We start from the raw sequence: 21,515 nt of genomic DNA, 5'->3' as shown, positions 1-21,515 counted from the left end.
ACAAATTTAATAAAACTATTTATAGAGCACATTTCTTACAAGAGATGCATTTCAAAGTGCTTAACAAATCAAATTAAAAAAGGTGTGAAAATGCAATAGTCCTAAGTTTTCTAAATGAGACAAATTAAAATACAATAACAGTAAACATAAATGAGAATGAGAAAAAATAGATCACCTTTACTCCACACACAGAGACGCATACAAAGCTCTCCCTCGTCAATTCATTTGGCAAATCGGACCATAATTCTATCCTCCTGAATCCTGCTTACAAGCAAAAATTAAAGCAGGAAGCACCAGTGACTCGGTCAATAAAAAAGTGATCAGATGAAGCAGATGCTAAGCTACAGGACTCTTTTGCTAGCCCAGACTGGAACATGTTCCGGGATTCTTCCGATGGCATTGAGGAGTATACCACATCAGTCATTGGCTTCATCAATAAGTGCATCGATGACGTTGTCCCCACAGTGACCGTATGTACATACCCGAACCAGAAGCCATGGATTACAGGCAACATCAGCACTGAGCTAAAGGCTAGAGCTGCCGCTTTCAAGGAGCCTCCCTCTGCAACTGGATCCTGGACTTCCTGACGGGTTGCCCCCAGGCGGTAAAGGTCGGGGGCAACACATCCTCTGATTCTCAACACAGGGGCCCCTCAGGGGTTCATGCTCAGTCCCCTCTTGTATTCCCTGTTCACTCATGACTGCACGGCCAGGTACAACTCCAACACCGTCATTAAGTTTGCCGATGACACAACAGTGGTAAGCCTGATCACCAACAGCGATGACGCAGGCTATAGGGAGGAGGTCAGAGACCTGGCCGTGTGGTGCCAGGACAACAACCTGTCCCTCAACGTGATCAAGACAAAGGAGATGATTGAGGACTACAGGAAAAGGAGGACCGAGCACGCCCCTATTCTCATCGACGGGGCTGTAGTGGAGCAGGTTGAGAACGTCAAGTTCTTGGTGTCCACATCAGCAACAAACTAACATGGTCCAAGCACACCAAGACAGTCGTGAAGAGGACACAACAAAACCTACTCCCCCTCAGGAGACTATAAAGATTTGGCATCGGTCCTCAGATCCTCAAAAGGTTCTACAGTCACTGCCTGGTTTGGCAACTGCTCAGCCTCCGACCTCAACGCACTACAGAGGGTAGTGCGTACGGCCCAGTACATCACTGGGGCCAAGCTTCCTGCCATCCAGGACCTCTATACTAGGTGGTGTCAGAGGAAGGCCCTAAAAATGGTCAAACTCCAGCCACCCTAGTCATAGAGTGTTCTCTCTGCTATCGCATGGCAAGCAGTACCAGAACGCCAAGTCCAGGTCCAAGAGGCTTCTAAACAGCTTCTACCCACAAGCCATAAGACTCCTGAACATTTAATCAAATGGCTACCCAGACTATTTGCATTGCCCCCCCCCCCCTCTCTTTTACACCACTGCTACTCTCTGTTATTATCTATGCATAGTCACTTTAATAACTCTACCTACATGTACATATTACCTCAATTACCTCGACTAACCGGTGCCCCCGCACATTGACTCTGTACCGGTATCTCCTGTATTTAGTCTCGCTATTGTTATTTTGCTTCTGCTCTTTAATTACTTGTTCCTTTTATTTCTTATTCTTATTCATATTTCTTATTCTTATTCATATTTTTATTGTCATTTCTTCATCAAAGGGTGATGTTATCTTGCATCGCTTGTAATCACAGTGTTACTGTGTTATATGCAATGTGTCCTCATGTGCCCTTTCCCAAGTAGTTGGCAGATCACTCTGGGAAGGTTTTCAGACTTTATATTGGTCGAAGGCCAGCTGTGATTCTCAATGGGCTTAAATCTATGAAGGAGGCCCTGGTTACCAAGGCTGTGGACTTAACAGGAAGATCCCAAAACCTTATGCTCAACCATTCCACAAGGGGAAGGTAATAGCAACAAAAACTCTTCTATTTTGAGAATAAACCAGAAATACATTTAATAATTTAGAAATTATGCATTTTTTATTTACTGTGCAGAGCTCCTGAAACTACCCTCTGATTATAGTTTTTATTTTCTTCAAAATCATATAATGTAAGCTGCTCGTCAGATTTTAAAAAATCCCCTCCCCAGGTTTCATTCTTTCGAAATAGGGCTCACACTGGTGAGAGCAACGTCTCTTCACCCTGATGACCTTGAGAAACTTTGGTCTGGTAAAGAAGTCAATGGAAGAGAGGATTCTGGAAGAGACATCATATATCATTGCACCCTTGGAGAAAAGTGTTGGTACGAAAGTAGAACATTTAAAATGGAAATGAATCTGTCTTTGTGGTAAAGAAACGTATCATATTAGTAATTTAACTGATTTCATCATGAATAAATACTACTATATATTTGTGTTTTGTACAGGGAAAACCATGGACCTTCACACTATCTTCCATAAATCTTCATTCAATATCCTTTATCTTGTACTATTTGGGTCCCTCTATGATTATGGTGACAACTTTCTTAAGTTCTTTATTCTTATCTTCCCTGAGAATATGAAGATCACTAATGGACCCTGGGCTATGGTATTATACCAATTTAATAGGTTTATCACTTCATGTTAGTCAGACCTGGATAATTTTGCACGCCCAATTTTTCAGTTTTTGATTTGTTAAAAAAGTTTGAAATATCCAATAAATGTCGTTCGACTTCATGATTGTGTCCCACTTGTTGTTGATTCTTCACAAAAAAATACAGTTTTATATCTTTATGTTTGAAGCCTGAAATGTGGCAAAAGGTCGCAAAGTTCAAGGGGGCCGAATACTTTCGCAAGGCACTGTAGCTGTTCACTGTTTCCAGATTTGTATGAAATATTTCATATAATTAATTACAATATGAGTAAACTTGTCTTCCTTCCAAAATGTAAAAAATGTATTATGTTAAAAAGCAACTTTGAAAACAAAAAAGCAACTTGAATGGTGTGGCCGTACGCAAACAACAAAATGGTGTTGGCAAATACCGGTAAACAGCTGATTGGCCAACTTAGCCAATGAGACATCTGGTCAAAGTATGTAAGGTCACCTCATACTAGGAAATCGCAAGCAAGTTTTTAAAGTGTTTTTTCCCCCTGTAATTTATGCTTTGGCCACAAACACAAGAAAAGGATGAGTCACGGCCAACATTCCCTAACTAGCCATGCTAACCTAGCCAAGCTAGCATTGTCCAGCATGGCTTGTCATGTGGTTACTAGCAACAAAATAGCATGCTAGGTAGTCAGGGCCAGCTCCAGGCATAAGCCATATAAGCGGTTACTTAGGGCCCCTCTCAACTTACTATTGAGAGTAAGAATACACCAGGTGCAATTTCGAAATTTGGTTGTGCATCAACAGTTTCTCTCGTTATATCAGTCACTCAATTAGCTGACAATAGGCCATGTCAATTTTTTAGACCGGTAGTTAGTCTAGCCAGCTATCATTTGTTTTATATTTGTGTTTGACACACAGATGTGTTTTAATTAGTCATTTGTCGGGAAACATTTTCTTAAGTAAGTATATTTGAGTTATGTAATATATACACACAACATGAACAAAAGTATGTGGACACCTGCTCGTCGAACGTGTCATTCCAAAATCATGGGCATTAATATGGAGTTGGTCCCCACTTTGCTGCTATAACAGCCTCCACTCTTCTGGGAAGGCTTTCCACTAGATGTTGGAACATCACTGCGTGGCTTTGTATCCATTCAGCCACAAGAGCCTTAGTGAGGACAGGCATTGATGTTGGGCGATTAGGCCTGGCTCGCAGTCGGGTTCCAATTCATCCCAAAGGTGTTCGATGGGGTTGAGGTCAGGGCTCTGTGCAGGCCAGTCAAGTTCTTCCACACCGATCTCAAGAAACTATTTCTGTATGAACCTCGCTTTGTGCACGGGGGCATTGTCATGGTGAAACAGGAAACGGCCTTCCCCAAACTGTTGCCACAAAGTTGGAAGCATAGAATCGTCTAGAATGTCATTATATGCTGTAGCGTTAAAATTTCCCTTAGCTGGAACTAAGGCGCCTAGCCCGAACCATGAAAACAGCCCCAGACCATTATTGCTCCTTCACCAGACTTTACAGTTGGCACTATGCATTGGGGCAGGTAGCGTTCTCCTGGCATCCGCCAAACCCAAATGCGTCCGTCGGACTGCCAGATGGAGAAGCGTGATTCATCACTCCAGAGAACGCGTTTCCACTGCATCAGAGTCAAATGGTGGCGAGCTTTACACCACTCCAGCCGATGCTTGGCATTGTGCATGGTGATCTTAAGCTTGTGTGCGGCTGCTCGGCCATGGAAACCCATTTCATGAAGCTCCCGACGAACAATTATTGTGCTGATGTTACTTTCATAGGCAGTTTGGAACTCGACAATGAGTATTGCAACCAAGGACAGATGATTTTTACGCGCTACAGCACTCAGCGGTCCCAATCTGTGAGCTTTATGTAGACTACCACTTCCCGGCTGAATAAAATAAAAATACACATACACAGCATGTTAATAACACAATTAGGCAAACTAAGCATAAAACACATGCTGCAGCCCATTTGGCAATCTGGGATCGCCAACTTCCAGGGATTCCAACCAAGTAGCAGTGGCAATGTATTCGGCGAGATCAGTCATATTAGAAGAGTGATCTGGGACAAAAGTACAACATTCATCGCCAATGATTACACAAGTGCCCCCCATTGACCTGGCAAAAGATTGCCAAGAGCCTCTCTGTTTTGCAGAGCCAATTTACGCAATTATTTTATTTCCCCATTCAATTGTTCCCGGGCATTTCGAGTAGAATTGCCAATTTTCTCTATGTCACGAATTAGGTCATGCAACTCCATACCCAGGGAAAACACACCAAAGTACATGGAGATATGTGCCGAAGTGTGAGTGATGTCACTTCTCATTCCAGGAGGTTTGTCGTCTCTTAAACGGATCCTTCAGATCTTCTCATTGTTTGGAACGGTTCTCATAGCTGTTACCACAAACCCAACAGAGCAAGCATTTGGTCCATTAAGATTCATAATACATTGTTGATCATAGTCTTAAAAGGCATTTTTCCTGCCAATGCTCTAGTGGAGTTAACCACCTTTACTTCTGGGCCACACCAGGCTTGCGTTTGTTCCTTTGGTTCAGGACTCCTTCTACTATTACCATCTTCTAGGCCACTACTCTGGGCCATCGTAGGTTCCTTTGCCTCGGGACTTACCTCACCCTTATAGAAACATTCTGTCTCAGCAACAGGCCCCCTTTGTACTTTGCCTCCGGCCACATATACACTTGCTCATAAATCATTCCATCTAACCAATTAATTGGTCCACTTATATAGTTATAAACATAGTAAAAACTTGCTCAAGTCAATTAGTTAGTTACAAAAAAGGTCAGTGTCCAACAATCCCTCATCTGGAACAATGGTCACTCACATGTTCCACACCACCTATAAACCATATTGACTTTCACAGGGAAGAGAGAGAACACATGTTATAACAGTTTCACACCAACCTTGATAACACTGAGATTTGGGCAAGGCTAGCACAAGCTACAATCTAGTGGCGTTCCTCACTGCACTCTGCAATTCCTCTTTTTCAATTGGCAGCGGAGGAAGAACGACAGGGGTAGAACATCAACAGGTGAAAAAGCATAAAGCCTCTCCGATCATCATCATCTTATTTCTTTATTATGTTGTTAAGTATTTCACATATACTATTGTCTCTTATTTCAATTTTGCTCATGTTTTCTTCTGCTCTTATTCTACCCAGACTACCAGGACCACTGAATGGCTGTTCAGATCGGACAGTTCTGTCTTGTCTGTAGTGTTTCTGTGTCACGCCCTGACCATAGAGAGCTGTTTATTCTCTGTGTTGGTTGGGGCCTGATAATGACTAGGGTGGGTCATCTAGGTGATTAATGATTTATGTTGGCCTGGTATGGTTCCCAATCAGAGACAGCTGTTTATCGTTGTCTCTGATTGGGGATCATATTTAGGTAGCCATTTTCCCCATTGTGTTTTGTGGGATCTTGTCTACAGTTAGTTGCCTGTGTGCACACCAGTAGCTTCATGTTTTGTTTGGTAGTTTGTTGTTTTTGTTCCATGTGCATTTATTAAAGGATAATGTACACCTACCACGCTGCACCTTGGTCCAATCATTACGACGATCGTGACATTCTGTAATATGCATTGCCTTGCAAAAGTATTCATCCCCCTTGGTGTTTTTCCTATTTTGTTGCATTACAACCTGACATTTAAATGGATTTTATTTAGATTTCATGTAATAGACAAACAAAATAGTCCAAATTGGTGAAGTGAAAAATGACTTGTTTAAAAAAATAAATTAAAAAAAATTAAAACGGAAAAGTGGTGCGTGCATATGTATTTACCACCTTTGCTATGAAGCCCCTAAATAAGATCTGGTACAACCAATTACCTTCATAAGTCATTAGTTAGTTAAATAAATTCCACCTGTGTGCGATCTAAGTCACATGATCTGTCACATGATCTCAGCATATATTATATACACACACACACATATATACACACACACACATATACACCTGTTCTGAAAGGCCCCAGAGTCTGCAACACCACTAAGCAAGGGGCATCACCAAGCAAGCGGCACCATGAAAACCAAGGAGCTCTCCAAACAGGTCAGGGACAAAGTTATGGAGAAGTACAGATCAGGGTTGGGTTCTAAAAACAATCTGAAACTTTGAACATCCCATGGAGCACCATTAAATCCATTATAAAGAATATGGCACCACACCAAACCTGCCAAGAGAGGGCCGCCCACCAAAACTCACGGACCAGGCAAGGAGGACATTAATCAGAGAGGCAACAAAGAGACCAAAGATAACCCTGAATGAGCTGGCCTTTACGGAAGAGTGGCCATAAAAAATCCATTGCTTAAAGAAAAAAGGCATGTGGGAGACTCCCCAAACGTATAGAAGAAGGTACTCTGGTCAGATAAGACTAAAATGTAGCTTTTTGGCCATCAAGGAAAACATGGTCTGGTGCAAACCCAACACCTCATCACCCCGAGAATACCATCCCCACAGTGAAGCATGGTGGTGGCAGCATCATGTTGTGGGGATGTTTTTCATTGGCAGGGACTGGGCAACCAGAATTGGGACTGACCAGAATTGAAGGAATGATGGATGGCGCTAAATACAGGGAAATTCTTGAGGGAAACCTGTTTCAGTATTCCAGAGATATTAGACTGGGACGGAGGTACACCTTCCAGCAGGACAATGACCCTAAGCATACTGCTAAAGCAACACTCGAGTGGTTTAAGGGGAAACATTTCAAATGTCTTGGAATGGCCTAATCAAAGCCCAGACCTCAATCTAATTGAGAATCTGTGGTATGACTTAAAGATTGCTGTACACCAGCGAAACCCATCCAACTTGAAGGAGCTGGAGCACTTTTGCCGTGAAAATGGACAAAAATAGATGTGCCAAGCTTATAGAGGCATACCCCAAGAGACTTGCAGCTGTAATTGCTGCAAAAGGTGGCTCTACAAAGTATTGACTTTTGGGGGGGTGAATAGTTATGCATGCTCAACTTTTAAAAAATGTTCTTATTTGTTTCACAATAAAAAATATTTTGCATCTTCTAAGTGGTAGGCATGTTGTGTAAATCAAATGATACAACCCCATCCAAAAATCTATTTTAATTACAGGTTGTAATTAAATAAATAAATGTAAATAAATCACCAACAGTGTCACCCGCAAAGCACCCCCATACCATCACACATCCTCCATGCATCACTATGGGAACCACACATGCAGAGATCATCCGTTCACCTACCCTGCGTCTCACAAAGACACGGAGGTTGGAACCAATAATCTCAAATTTGGACTCATCAGACCAAAAGGACAAATTTCCACCGGTCTAATGTCCATTGCTCCTGTTTCTTTGCCCAAGCAAGTGTCGTCTTCTTATTGGTGTCCTTTAGTAGGGGGTTGTTTGCAGCAATTCAACCACGAAGGCCTGATTCACGACTCCTCTGAACAGTTGATGCTGAGATGTGTCTGTTACTTGAACTCTGGATTTGTAACGATGTTCGTCTGAGGAAGGTGTGGACCAAAGCGCAGCGTGGTAAGTGTTCATGTTACTTTTATTTAAACTGAACACAAAACAAAATAACAACCAAACTAAAATCGAGACATAAAAAAGGAACTAAGGTCAGGACATGACAGTACCCCCGGACTCCGGCCGCAAAACCCATAGGGGAGGGTCTGGGTGGGCAACTGGCTGCGGTGGTGGCTCTGGCGCGGGACGTGGACCCCACTCCACCAGTCTTGGCCCACTTAAGTGGCGCCTTTGGAGTCTTCCGGTAAGCCTTTGGCGTCTTCCGGTAAGCACGCTTCTTCCGGTAAGGTCTATCGCCTGACTCTGCCAATCTCCCCGTGTGACCCCCCCAAAAAAATGTTTGGGGCTGCCTCTCGTGCCTGTTGCGCTGCCTACCTCTCGCTGCCTCCAGATCTTCCTTGGGGCGGCGATATTCCCCAGCCTGTGTCCTGGGTCCCTTGCCTTCCAGTATCTCCTCCCAAGTCCAGAAGTCCAGAACCCTCTGCTCCTGGTTACCACGCTGCTTGGTCCTTTTTTGGTGGTGGTTAGGTTCTGTAAGGATGTTTGTCTGAGGAAGGTGTGGACCAAAGCACAGCTTTTATTTAAAACTGAACACAAAACGAAATAACAAAGAGAATGAACGAAAACTAAACAGTCCTGTCAGGTGCAGAAACACAAAACAGAAAACACCTACCCACAAATCATAGTGGGAAAACAGGCTGCCTAAGTATGGTTCTCAATCAGAGACAACGATAAACAGCTACCACTGATTGGGAACCATACCAGGCCTAACACCGAAATACAAAAACAACACATAGAATGCCCACCCCAACTCACACCCTGACCAAACTAAAATAGAGACATAAAAAAGGAACTAACGTCAGGACGTGACAGCATTTATTTGGGCTGCAATCTGAGGCTGGTAACTCTAATGAACTTATCCTCTGCAGCAGAGGTAACTCTGGGTCTTCCTTTCCTGTAGCAGTCCTCATGAGAGACAGTTTCATCATAGTGCTTGATGGTTTTTCCAACTGCATTTGAATAACTTTTCTTGAAATGTTCGTGATTGACTGACCTTCACGTCTTAAAGTAATGATGGACTGTCGTTTCTCTTTGCTTATTTTAACTGTTCTTGCCACAATATGGACTTGGTCTTTTACCAAATAGGGCTATATTCTGTATACCACCCCTACCTTGTCACAACACAACTGACAAGGAAATACATTTATTAGAATAAGAATTTGAAATGAATTACATCCATGCTTTGATACACGGATCAAAGCATCTTTAATACATTTTAGCAAAGTAAATTTCTAAAATGTCACAGAGATTTCAATCAAGCTGGTGACAAGAAAGGAATATATGAGAAACTTCAGATTTCTTCTAATAATCAACGACACTTTTACTTTTTCATCAAAACAGCTGTCAACGCGCTATGGGAAGGTGTTCAGCCTCTACTTCGAGGCAGACCTTCTGTGATCATCAATGGAACAAAGGCTATGAAGGAAGAATTGGTGATCAGGGCTGTAGATGTTGCTGGGTGACCCAATGGACTCTTCCTACTCAGCCAAATCACACGAGGCAAAGGTGTTAGTACAACAAATGTCCTCATCTAATGTTACTGTAACTAAAACAATGCAACAGTCAGGTAGCACCTCTGAATGAGATTGGCGACTCAAATGGAAGAAGCTGTTATTTTGTAATAGACAAGCGATATGACATAACACAGCATGACAGAGCATAAACATTGCACAATATTTGCAGGTTCAGGAGTCATCATGATGAACTATGGACCTAGCTGGAGAGATCACTGTTGCTTTGCCCTGGTGATCCTGAGAAATGTTGGTCTGGGAAAGCAGTCCAGGGAGGACAGGATTCTAGAGTAGATACATTATATGGCCAAGTATGTGGACACCCCTTCAAATCAGTCAATTCGGCTATTTCAGCCACACCCATTGCTGACAGGTATATAAAATCGAGCACACAGCCATGCAATCTCCATAGACAAACATTGACAGTAGAACGGCCTTACTGAAGAGCTCAGTGACTTTCAACATGGCACCGTCAAAGAATGACGGTAGGCCACAAGCTCACAGAACAGGACCACCGATTGCTGAAGCGCGTAGCGTGTCTTTGGTTGCAACACTTAGTCCGAGTTACAAGCTGCCTCTGGAAGCATCGTCAGCACAAGAACTGTTAATCGGGAGCTTCATGAAATTAGTTTCCATGGCCAAGCAGCTGCACATAAGCCTAAGTTCACCATGCGCATTGTCAAGCGTTGGTTGGAGTGGTGTAAAGCTTGCCGCCATTTGACTCTGGTGCAGTGGAAGCGCGTTCTCTGGAGTGATGAATCACACTTCACCATCGAAGTCTGACGGATGAATCTGGGTTTGGTGGATGCCAGGAGAACGCTACCTTTCCCCATGCATAGTGCCAACTGTAAAGTTTGGTGGAGGAGCAATAATGGTCTGGGGCTGTTTTCGTGGTTCGGGTTAGGCTCCTTAGTTCCAGTTAAGGGAAATCTTAACCCTACAGCATACAATGACATTCTAGACGACTCTGTTCTTCCAACTTTGTGGCAACAGTTTGGGGAAGGCCGTTTCCTGTTTCAGCATGACAATGCCCCCGTGCACAAAGCAAGGTCCATATAGAAATGGTTTGTAGAGATCGGTGTGGAAGAAATTGACTGGCCTGCACAGAGCCCTGATCTCAAGGCATAATCGCCAAACATTAGTGCCTGACCTCACTAATGCTCTAGTTGCTGAATGGAAGCAAGTCCCCGCAGCAATGTTCCAACATCTAGTGGAAAGCCTTCCCAGAAGAGTGGAGGCTGTTGTAGCAGCAAAGGGGGGACCAACTCCGTATTAATGCCCATGATTTTGGAATGAGATGTTCGACAAGCAGGTGTCCACATACCTTTGTTCATGTAGCGTACATGTCTCTTCACCCTAACAATGGGAGTCAGTGTCCACAAACCGACATAGCAGGTTGTCTAGCTCCCGCCGATCCTTTCTTTGGATTGGTGTATACATCTCATTATTGTAATCCTTTTTAAAATATTCGATGAGTGTTGTTGATGTCAACCGCCTGTATTCAATGGAGAGATGCTATGCTACTATAGCATCATGTCATGAATATGCATAGCCATCTCGAGACCACTCCGATATATATATTTTTAAAGTAAAATCGCATTTTATTGGTCACATACACATGGTTAGCAGATGTTAATACGAGTGTAGCGAAATGCTTGTGCTTCTAGTTCCGACAGTGCAGTAATATCTAAGTAATTTAACAATTCCACAACAACTACCCAATACACACAAGTCTAAGTAAAGGAATAAGAATATGTACATATAAATATATGGAGGAGCGATGACCGAGCGGCATAGGCAAGATGCAATAGATGGTATAGAATACAGTATATACATACTGTATGAGGGGCGGCAGGTAGGCTAGTAGTTAGAGCATTGGGCCAGTAACTGAAAGGTTGCTAGATCGAATACCTAAGCTGACAAGGTAAACATCTGTTGTTCTGCCCCTGAACAAGGCAGTTAACCCACTGTTCCTAGGCTGTCATTGTAAATAAGAATTAGTTCTTAACTGACTTGCCTAGCTAAATAAATTAGTAATGCAAGATATGTACGCATTATTAAGGTGACTAGTGATCCATTTATTAAGTGGCCAATGATTTCGAGTGTATGTAGGCAGCATGCCTCTCTGTGTCAGTAACGTCTATTTAGCAGTTTGATGGCCTTGAGATAGAAGCTGTTTTTCAGTCTCTTGGTCCCAGCTTTGATGCACCTGTACTGGCCTCGCCTTCTGGATGGTAGCGGGGTGAACAGGCAGTGGCTGGTGATGTCCTTGGTGATCTTTTTGGCCTTCCTGTGACATTGGGTGCTGTAGGTGTCTTGGAGGGCAGGTAGTTTTCCCCCGGTGATGCGTTGTGCTGACAGCACCACCCTCTAGAAAGCCTTGTGTTTGTGGGCGGTGCAGTTGCAGTTGCAGTACCAGGCGGTGATACAGCCCGATAGGATGCTCTCAATTGTGCATCTGTAAAAGTTTGTGAGGATTTTAGGTGACAAGCCACATTTCTTCAGCCTCCTGAAGTTGAAGAGGTGCTGTTGTGCCTTCTTCACCACACTCTCTGTATGGGTGGACCATTTCAGTTAGTTGAAATGGTCCACGTGTAACATGTCCTACTTATGTCAATACACTCATAACAATTTACGCATTCCCGAAACGTATATTCGATCAAATAAACATCACGTAGAAAATAAGCCATTCCTTTTTTTATGACCTATTCGACACTCTCTCCGTTACCTCAATACAAAAACTCATTGCTTGGTTGGACAAACATTAAAAAACACCACCTGCTGGAGGGATTTCCCGCCGAGTAGGCCATCTCTCTTCCCCTCTGATTATGTAAAACAACTGGACTTCAGTGCGTTCAAGACAACTTGGAACTCGGGGAAAAACAAGAGCTCCAACTGGGAAAACGTGTTTTGAACGGTCATCCAACTCGGAATTCCAAGTCGGAAACTCTGGCATCTTTCTAGAGCTCCGACTTTCCGACCTGAAGATTACTGATGTCATGATTTGATAGAATTCAATGCAATTCAACGTCTGGTTTCCAGGCAATGATGTGACTAGCTACCGTTAGTGCTTTGGTAAACGATTTTAAGTTATGAATGCTATGTAGCTAGCAAGTTAATAACCAGTAACTAGCTAGATTAATAAGAATCTTTGATAGTGCGTTTTTCTTTACGTGTCAAGATATTTAATCCTACCTAACCAGCCTGCATTGTTGGTTGTTGTGGGGGTCTGATGATCCTTGTTTCCTGAAGACAGAGGGCAGCGACCCTCTCCAAAGCTTCCTGCAGTGGTGTGAAGGGTGGAAACGCAACAGCAAGGAATCACATTCATAATATCCAGAAAAAGTATAAAGACATTGTCCACAATAAGTAAAAAGCCCTCCACTTCACAGACCTAGGTGTATTGGGGGTGAATCTCAGCTGACTTCTGTGCATTCGGTGTTCATGCTTATTCAGTTGTGTTCACATCAGCAAGGAGGACACAGTAGCAGAGTATGGCATGCTGGTAGGACATAGATGAGGGGGGAGTTGCTCTTCACTATACCCAGAATGGCTCTTCTGCACCACCAAAGTCCTGGCAAATGCTGGAAGGTGAGACTGCATCACACACACACACACACCTCTGGTCGGAGGCCCCCAAAGAAAACATCTGGTCCTCTGCCTCCCTAGGGAAATATCTCTGGAGAGCACTTCTGGCTGGGTGCCCCTCCTGGCTTTGATGTATGAGTACACATCTCCCCAGTCCCACTGAAGGCCTTACCTATCCCTCTGGCCTCACTTCACAGCTCTGGATCACCCCATGTTCTGGTAAGGTCAAACACATACAGTACATACGCACATCTTATATTCTTAGTTGAGTAGACTTAAATACTCTGATCGCTCTGTGATTCCAGTTGCTGGTATTTTGGCTGTGTTGTATTTTGTGGATGTGGTTTGTAGGTCAAAGGATGAGAGGGATAGACTCTCGAAGTGGATTGGGATCCCAGAGGCGGTGGACACTGACCTCACCAACATCCAGAAAGAGTACAAAGACATCGTCCTACCTTTCATCACGTTACACCATAACCTGTGGGAACCAGAGAGACACACACTTTACCTCTACAGAAGCATGGTGGCTTTTGTCATGGCTTACAGGTGAGAATTTGCATGACTCTGTCATCAAGGAAGGGCTATAGAATAGTGGGATGATTGGCTTTCTGCAATCCTGCTTGTTCATTGATATTTTCCTCCTGTCAAGTATGCAATTTACGTATATTGTTTGTTAATGCAGCATAATTGACAAAGTTGATCATACATCCAAAATATAAGATACAATATATGATTCTTACGCATAGGGTTGCAAAGGAAGGGTATTGCCACGTATACTCCCTCTCTGGCTTCTAGGTCGTCAGGCTGCTGATTATCCCGCACATCTGTCACCATCGTCTTGCGCACCTGCGCCTCATTGACACTCATCTGGACTCCATCACCTCCTTGATTATCTTCCCTATATCTGTCACTCCCCTTGGTTCTTGATTCTGTTTTCATGTTGGTGCGTTGTTTGTGTTTCGTGTTCATAGTTTATAGTATATTTATTAAAACACTCACTCCCTGAACTTGCTTCCCGACTTGCTTCCTTTATATATATTTTTTGCACACTTTTATTTATTTTACCCTCTATGTCTTTGTTGTAAATGTTTTGGCACCAAACTGGTAGCAGTTGAAAAAAAGTTAATGGTTTGAAGAGTTGCAGAGTTATAAATAATGCCATTGTTTTTTAATTACTTATGCAATTTTCTCTTGAACCATATGGTCTATCCACTAGAAACTTAAACACATGGACAATATGGACACCGATATAAAGAATGAATACTATATATGATTTTTTTTAAATGAAGTTATTCAAGTATAAATTACCAAAGTTACCATAGATTGCCATCTGTTAATAACACAAATTACAGAAGGTTCCAGTAACTTTGGTAAATTGCCGGTAACTTTGCAACCCTACTTAAGCACAATTAAGACCCATATTGGGATACATTTTAGACACACCAACATATTGCCAGTAAAAAATAAAACTGAAGTCTAACTGGCTAGAATAGCTATTGCAATTAATATTTGCAACGTGAGCTGTTTTGGGGGAAACAGGTTTGTTTCTGGCACCATACATGCAACCCAGATTCTCCATAATATTCCTTTTAAAAGCCACTCCTGTGATTGGGTGATGATTTCCGCACATCAAACCCCTCTTGTGTGATTGAGCGATTTGTTTCCACACACCACACCCCAGGTGAGATCAGTGTCTTACTATACAGTATAAGGAAAAAGAGGTAAAGCAAATTGTTCGTGACTGCTGGCTATATCACTTGGTCCCACAGAAACTACAAGTTATAGTTCAGTGGTAACCCGTGTTTATTTTTACTGCCAAACCCACAAGTCCTCCAGTGGAGGTCGTGTAAAATATCTACAACCAGAAATAAGGGTTACAGCTGTTTAAATTTGACATATCCACCTTTTCTCTCTTTTCCGTCTTTTTAGAGGTTAAACAGTCAACATTGCTTGTGTCCCAAAACATGGCCTATCACTCTATGGAGTGGAGGTGATTTACTTGTAAAGATTTTGAAAAGGAGTGTCCTATGTATGTTGTCCATTTCGGTGGTTACTGACAGAAGTAACAACTGTTTTGACACTTGTACTGTAGTGCTGCGGATATGCTTCAAGTGCTTTCCGTTTGGGTCTGAATACAATCCCATAATCCACTGTTTCTCATTTCCTTCCTTTCTTTTACTCTGCAGTTTCCAGGAGCCCCTGAATGAGTGCCCCAATCCCCTCATGATGGTGGCCATTCGGTACACGTTAAACCTTGTTAAACCAATCACAACGGCAATCTGGAGTACACACCTATATGTAAAAAAACTACAGTTGATATTCTGTAAACTGATCTTATGTAGTGGGTTTAAAGCAAGAATACGATATGTTATGCTGTGATGATATGTCCCTTTCTCTCCTTTCTCTTTGCATCTACAGGAGTATTTGAAGATTGTGTCCATGTAAAGTACCCAGAAAGGAGAGGAAGTCTTCAACACGTATGGTCAGATGGCCAACTGGCAGCTCCTACACATGATTTGCCGAGCCAGATCAAAGCAACAGCAACGACACTGCAGACATACCCTTGTCCAACATATACAAAGCAGATGTGCAAGGTGACTGTAACAGACTGAACACACAGACAGATGAGTAGGGGTGGATAGAGACACCTGACACATTTTTTTCCCCTAATACACTACACGTAAATATCTTCACACTGAATCAACACAAATAAGAGACCACATTTCTAAATGATCCTGAGTTCTTCACATCTCCTTATGGTTTTCCATTGACACCTTTAAATCAGTCTGTCCTGTCCTATCCTGTGCTTCCCCATCCCAGCGACTGAGTCTGAAGCTGAACAGCACCTCTTGGTGGAGAAGTGGAGTTTTTGCTTGAGATGGAAATTGTGGGAGACAAGGGAGTCTTCATCTTTGGAAAGTCAGGGTCCCTCAACTAAACAGCACCATGACCAAAACATAACCATAGTAACTCACTCGAGTGCAGGCAGACGTATATTTAAGACTATCCGGTTTGCATTGGTGTTTGCCTCTCTCCCTAGATCCTGTGCAGGTCAGTGGAGGAGTGAGGACTTTAGTGATAACGAAGGCTGGGAGGAGGCAGAAGACGACGATGAGGAGAAAATGTTGCAGGCACTGTCCAACGAGGGCCTGCCAAGTCTGGACCCTCTGTGGAGGCGTCTAGTGCACGCTTCAGTCCCTTTAATACTGGACCCATTTGGGGAGGACATGCAGAAGGACAAGGTACTGCTGAAGGATAAAGATGGCCATGCTTAACTGAGTAGCCGGGAGAGGAGGGCACTGCAAGTCCGCTACGGCCAAAAGACTATCCTGCACCAGCTTCTGGAGCTCACCAAACCCTGAATTACCACTCAATCCATCCCAAAGCACTCACTGATTTGTAGAGACATCTTCTCAAAACAAGCCTGAAGGAATTAATAAGACTATTTGAATAAAGCTGGCCAGTGGCTCTATTTTAACTGAACATATTTGGAAGAGTGATTTTACTGTATACTGTATCCTTGTGAATTTGTATGAGACTGATGAGCATTTTCTTCTTTAAGAGCCCCCTATAGACAGTTGGGTAAGTACTGCTCCATTTCCTTCATGGGTCATTAAGTTACCCAAACCTGCAATGGACCCTCTTACAGCCCTGCTACACTATTGCCAAATATTTTTTATAACTACCCAAGATAGACCACAGCCTGTCGTTTCCAAAAGAGCCTATTGGCGCATTCTAGCATGTATCTGCATTTCCGATAGGGAACGCCTACTCTGAAATGCATGTGCAAGAACTCAATTAGGCCTTGCAATCCTTCTAAACAAAACAACTTTTTTTTTTTACTTTGGCAAAGGGTAAAGTCTACAAAACTTAGTTTACTCTGTCTGTAACAGATTCTAATACGAAACTGTATTGAAATCAAATGTATCATTGATGACAAAATTTGGGGAATGTCGGCCAAAATCCATCTCGCTCCTCTTCTTCCAAGATGGCGCAGCAGTAAGACGTGTTTTCGTCCCATGTAAATATTCTGTCTTTTTTTGTTTTTTTTGTATACATTTAATTATATTTCAAACTCCTTTTTTCAAATTTCGAATTAAATATACCTTCCTGCAACCCACCTCACCCAATGTGGTACGGATCTGCTGTTTTTTTAGACCTTATAACTGGAACCTCCATCAGCCGCTAGCCAGCTAATTAGCTACTAGCTATTTAGTCATTGCTAGCCAATGCTAGTGGTCTTTACCTTTAGCTCGGACTACAGCCTCTTTAAAATCAAATCAAATTTAATTTGTCACATACACATGCGAAATGCTTTTGCTTCTAGTTCCGACAATGCAGTAATAACCAACGAGCAATCTAACTTAACAATTCCACAACTACCTTATACACACAAGTGTAAATGGATGAAGAATATGTACATAAAGATATGTGAATGAGTGATGATACAGAACGGCATAGGCTAGATGCAGTAGATGGTATCGAGTACAGTATATACATATGAGAAGAGTAATGTAGGGTATCTAAACATATAAAAGTTCCACTGTTTAAAGTGGCTAGTGATACATGAATTACATAAAGATGGCAAGATGCAGTAGATGGTATAGAGTACAGTATATACATATGAGAAGAGTAATGTAGGGTATTAAACATTATATTAAGTGGCATTGTTTAAAGTGGCTAGTGATACATTTATTACATCAATTTTCCCAATATTAAAGTGGCTGGAGTTGAGTCAGTATGTTGGCAGCAGCCACTCAATGTTAGTGGTGGCTGTTTAACAGTCTGATGGCCTTGAGATAGAAGCTGTTTTTCAGTCTCTCGGTCCCTGCTTTGCACCTGTACTGACCTCGCCTTCTGGATGATAGCGGGGTGAGAAGGCAGTGGCTCGGGTGGTTGTTGTCCTTGATGATCTTTATGGCCTTCCTGTGACATCAGGTGGTGTAGGTATCCTGGTAGTTTGCCCCCGGTGATGCGTTGTGCAGACCTCACTACCCTCTGGAGAGCCTTACGGTTGTGGGCGGAGCAGTTGCCGTACCAGGCGGTGATACAGCCCGACAGGATGCTCTCGATTGTGCATCTGTAAAAGTTTGTGAGTGCTTTTGGTGACAAGCCAAATTTCTTCAGCCTCCTGAGGTTGAAGAGGCGCTGCTGCGCCTTCTTCACCACGCTGTCTGTGTGGGTGGACCAATTCAGTTTGTCTGTGATGTGTACACCGAGGAACTTAAAACTTACTACCCTCTCCACTACTGTCCCGTCAATGTGGATAGGGGGGTGCTCCCTCTGCTGTTTCCTGAAGTCCACGATCATCTCCTTTGTTTTGTTGACGTTGAGTGTGAGGTTATTTTCCTGACACCACACTCCGAGGGCCCTCACCTCCTACCTGTAGGCCGTCTCGTCGTTGTTGGTAATCAAGCCTACCACTGTAGTGTCATCTGCAAACTTGATGATTGAGTTGGAGGCGTGCATGGCCACACAGTCGTGGGTGAACAGGGAGTACAGGAGAGGGCTCAGAACGCACCCTTGTGGGGCCTCAGTGCTGAGGATCAGCGGGGTGGAGATGTTACCTACTCTGCCTTATCTCAGCTCACTGGTCACCATAGCAGCACCCACCCGTAGCACGCTCTCCAGCAGGTATATTTCACTGGTCATCCCCAAAGCCAACACCTACTTTGGCCACCTTTCTTTCCAGTTCTCTGCTGCCAATGACTGGAACGAATTGCAAAAATCACTGAAGTTGGAGACATATCTCCCTCACTAACTTTAAACGTTAGCTGTCAGAGCAGTTTACCAATCGCTGCAGCTGTACACAGCCCATCTGTAAATAGCCCATCCAACCAACTACCTACCTCATCCCATATTTGTTTTTGTTTTTCTGCTCTTTTGCACACCAGTATTTCTACTTGCACATCCTCATCTGCACATATATCACTCCAGTGTAAATTGCTAAATTGTAATTACTTCAACACTATTGGTCTATTTATTGCCTTACCTCCTTACTTCATTTGCACACACTGTATACAGATTTTTGTATTGTGTTACAAACTGTACGTTGGTTTATCCTATGTGTAACTCTGTTGTTGTTTTTGTCGCACTGCTTTGCTTTATCTTGGCCAGGTCGCAGTTGTAAATGAGAACTTTTTCTCAACTGGCCTACCTGGTTAAATAAAGGTTAAAAAAAATGAAACGTTTTTAATTCTCCCACTGCCAGCCACTGGGCGTCCTCTCACCACCATATGTATTAGTGAGTGGAAACGCCAACTGGTTCTATCTGTGCTATAGCCATCGGGTGTCCGGTATTGCCATCACCCATCTCTGAAATCAATGAAAGCTGCTATTCTGCTTGTGTTGCGTCACGTCCAATGGCAGCGTCCAAGCTCAAGAACTGCCAAGGCTCAAATTCGATGGCTGACGCGTGCGTTCATTCTATCTTGTGAATTGAAATAATTACAAATAAAGTTGATTTTGGTTGCATATGGCCTGGACTACACACCGCTGCTTATTGTATTACAATTTTTAAGTCAAGAACAAACTAGCTAGCAGAAACTTGTTAGCTACATTGCATTGACTATGTTCACAATGTGAACAAAAGCAACTTGCAGTGGTGTTAAGTACTTTTAGGTAGTACTTTAAAGTTTTTTACATCAGTAGTTTTTTGTACTTTTCTGTACTTTTTACAACATTTACTCCAGGTTGTATCACAACCGGCCGTGATTGGGAGTCCCATTGGGCCCAGCGTCATCTGGGTTTGGCCGGTGTAGGTCATCATTGTAAATAAGAATTTGTTCTTAACTGACTTGCCTAGTTAAACTATTTTTATTCAGCCATTATTTAACTAGGCAAGTCAATTAAGAACAAATTCTTATATGTACAGTTGAAGTAAGAACTTTACATACACTTAGGTTGGAGTCATGAGTCGTTTTTCAACCACTCCACAAATTTCTTGTTAACAAACTATAGTTTGGGCAAGTCGGTTAGGACATCTACTTTGTGCATGACAAGTCATTTTTCCAACAATTGTTTACAGACAGATTATTTCACTTATAATTCACCGTATCACAATTCCAGTGGGTCAGAAGTTAACATGCAGTAAATTGACTGTGCCTTTAATCAGCTTGGAAAATTCCAGAAAATTATGTCATGGCTTTAGAAGCTTCTGATGGGCTAATTGACATCATTTGAGTCAATTGGAGGTGTACCTGTGGATGTATTTCAAGGCATACCTTCAAACTCAGTGCCTCTTTGCTTGACATCATGGGAAAATCAAAAGAAATCAGTCAAGACATCAGAAAAAAATTGTAGACCACAAGTCTGGTTCATTCTTGGTAGCAATTTCCAAACGCCTGAAGGTACCACGTTCATCTGTACAAACAATAGTACGCAAGTATAAACGCCATGGGACCATGCAGCCATCATACCGCTCAGGAAAGAGACAGGTTCTATCTCCTAGAGATTAATGTACTTTGGTGCGAAAAGTGCATATCAATCCCAGAACAACAGCAAAGGACCTTGTGAAGATGCTGGAGGAGACAGTTACAAAATTATCTATATCCACAGTAAAACGACTTCTTTATCGACATAACCTGAGAGGCCGCTCAGCAAGGAAGAAGCCACTGCTCCAAAACCACCATAAAAAAAGCCAGACTACGGTTTGCACATGGGGACAAAGACCATACTTTTTGGAGAAATGTCCTCTGGTCTGATGAAACAAAAATAGAACTGTTAGGTCATAATTACCATCATTATGTTTGGAGGAAAAAAGTGGAGGCTTGCAAGCCAAAGAACACCATCCCAACCGTGAAGCACAGGGGTGGCAGCATCATGTTGTGGGGGTGCTTTACTGCAGGAGGGACTGGTGCACTTCACAAAATAGATGGCTTCCTTGAGGAATTAAAATTATGTGGATATATTGAAGCAACATCTCAAGACATCAGTCGGGAAGTTAAAGTTTGGTCGCAAATGGGTCTTCCAAATGGACAATGACCCCATACTTCCAAAGTTGTGGCAAAATGGCTTAAGGACAAGAAAGTCAAGGTATTGGAGTGGCCATCACAAAGCCCTGACCTCAAACCTATAGAACATTTGTGGTCAGAACTACAAACTTGACTCTGTTACACCAGCTTCTGTCAGGAGGAATGGGCCAAAATTCACCCAACTTAATGTGGGAAGCTTGTGGAAGGCTACCTGAAACGTTTGATCCAAGTTAAACAATTTAAAGGCAATGCTACCAAATACTAATTGAGTGCATGTAAACTTCTGACCCACTGGGAATGTGATGAAAG

At 42.8% G+C, this 21,515-nt stretch overlaps 1 pseudogene; it reads left to right on the top strand.

Moving 5' to 3' along the window:
* Positions 1–662: 662 nt before the first annotated feature.
* Positions 663–17,094, top strand: LOC115108929 (N-lysine methyltransferase setd6-like; annotated as a pseudogene).
* Positions 17,095–21,515: the final 4,421 nt, after the last annotated feature.

The sequence above is a fragment of the Oncorhynchus nerka genome, linkage group LG25 (assembly GCF_034236695.1).
Source record: "Oncorhynchus nerka isolate Pitt River linkage group LG25, Oner_Uvic_2.0, whole genome shotgun sequence".
Taxonomy (NCBI): Eukaryota; Metazoa; Chordata; class Actinopteri; order Salmoniformes; family Salmonidae; genus Oncorhynchus; species Oncorhynchus nerka.
Note: the sequence above shows the minus strand (reverse complement) of the source record. Positions and strands in the feature narration are given on the sequence as shown.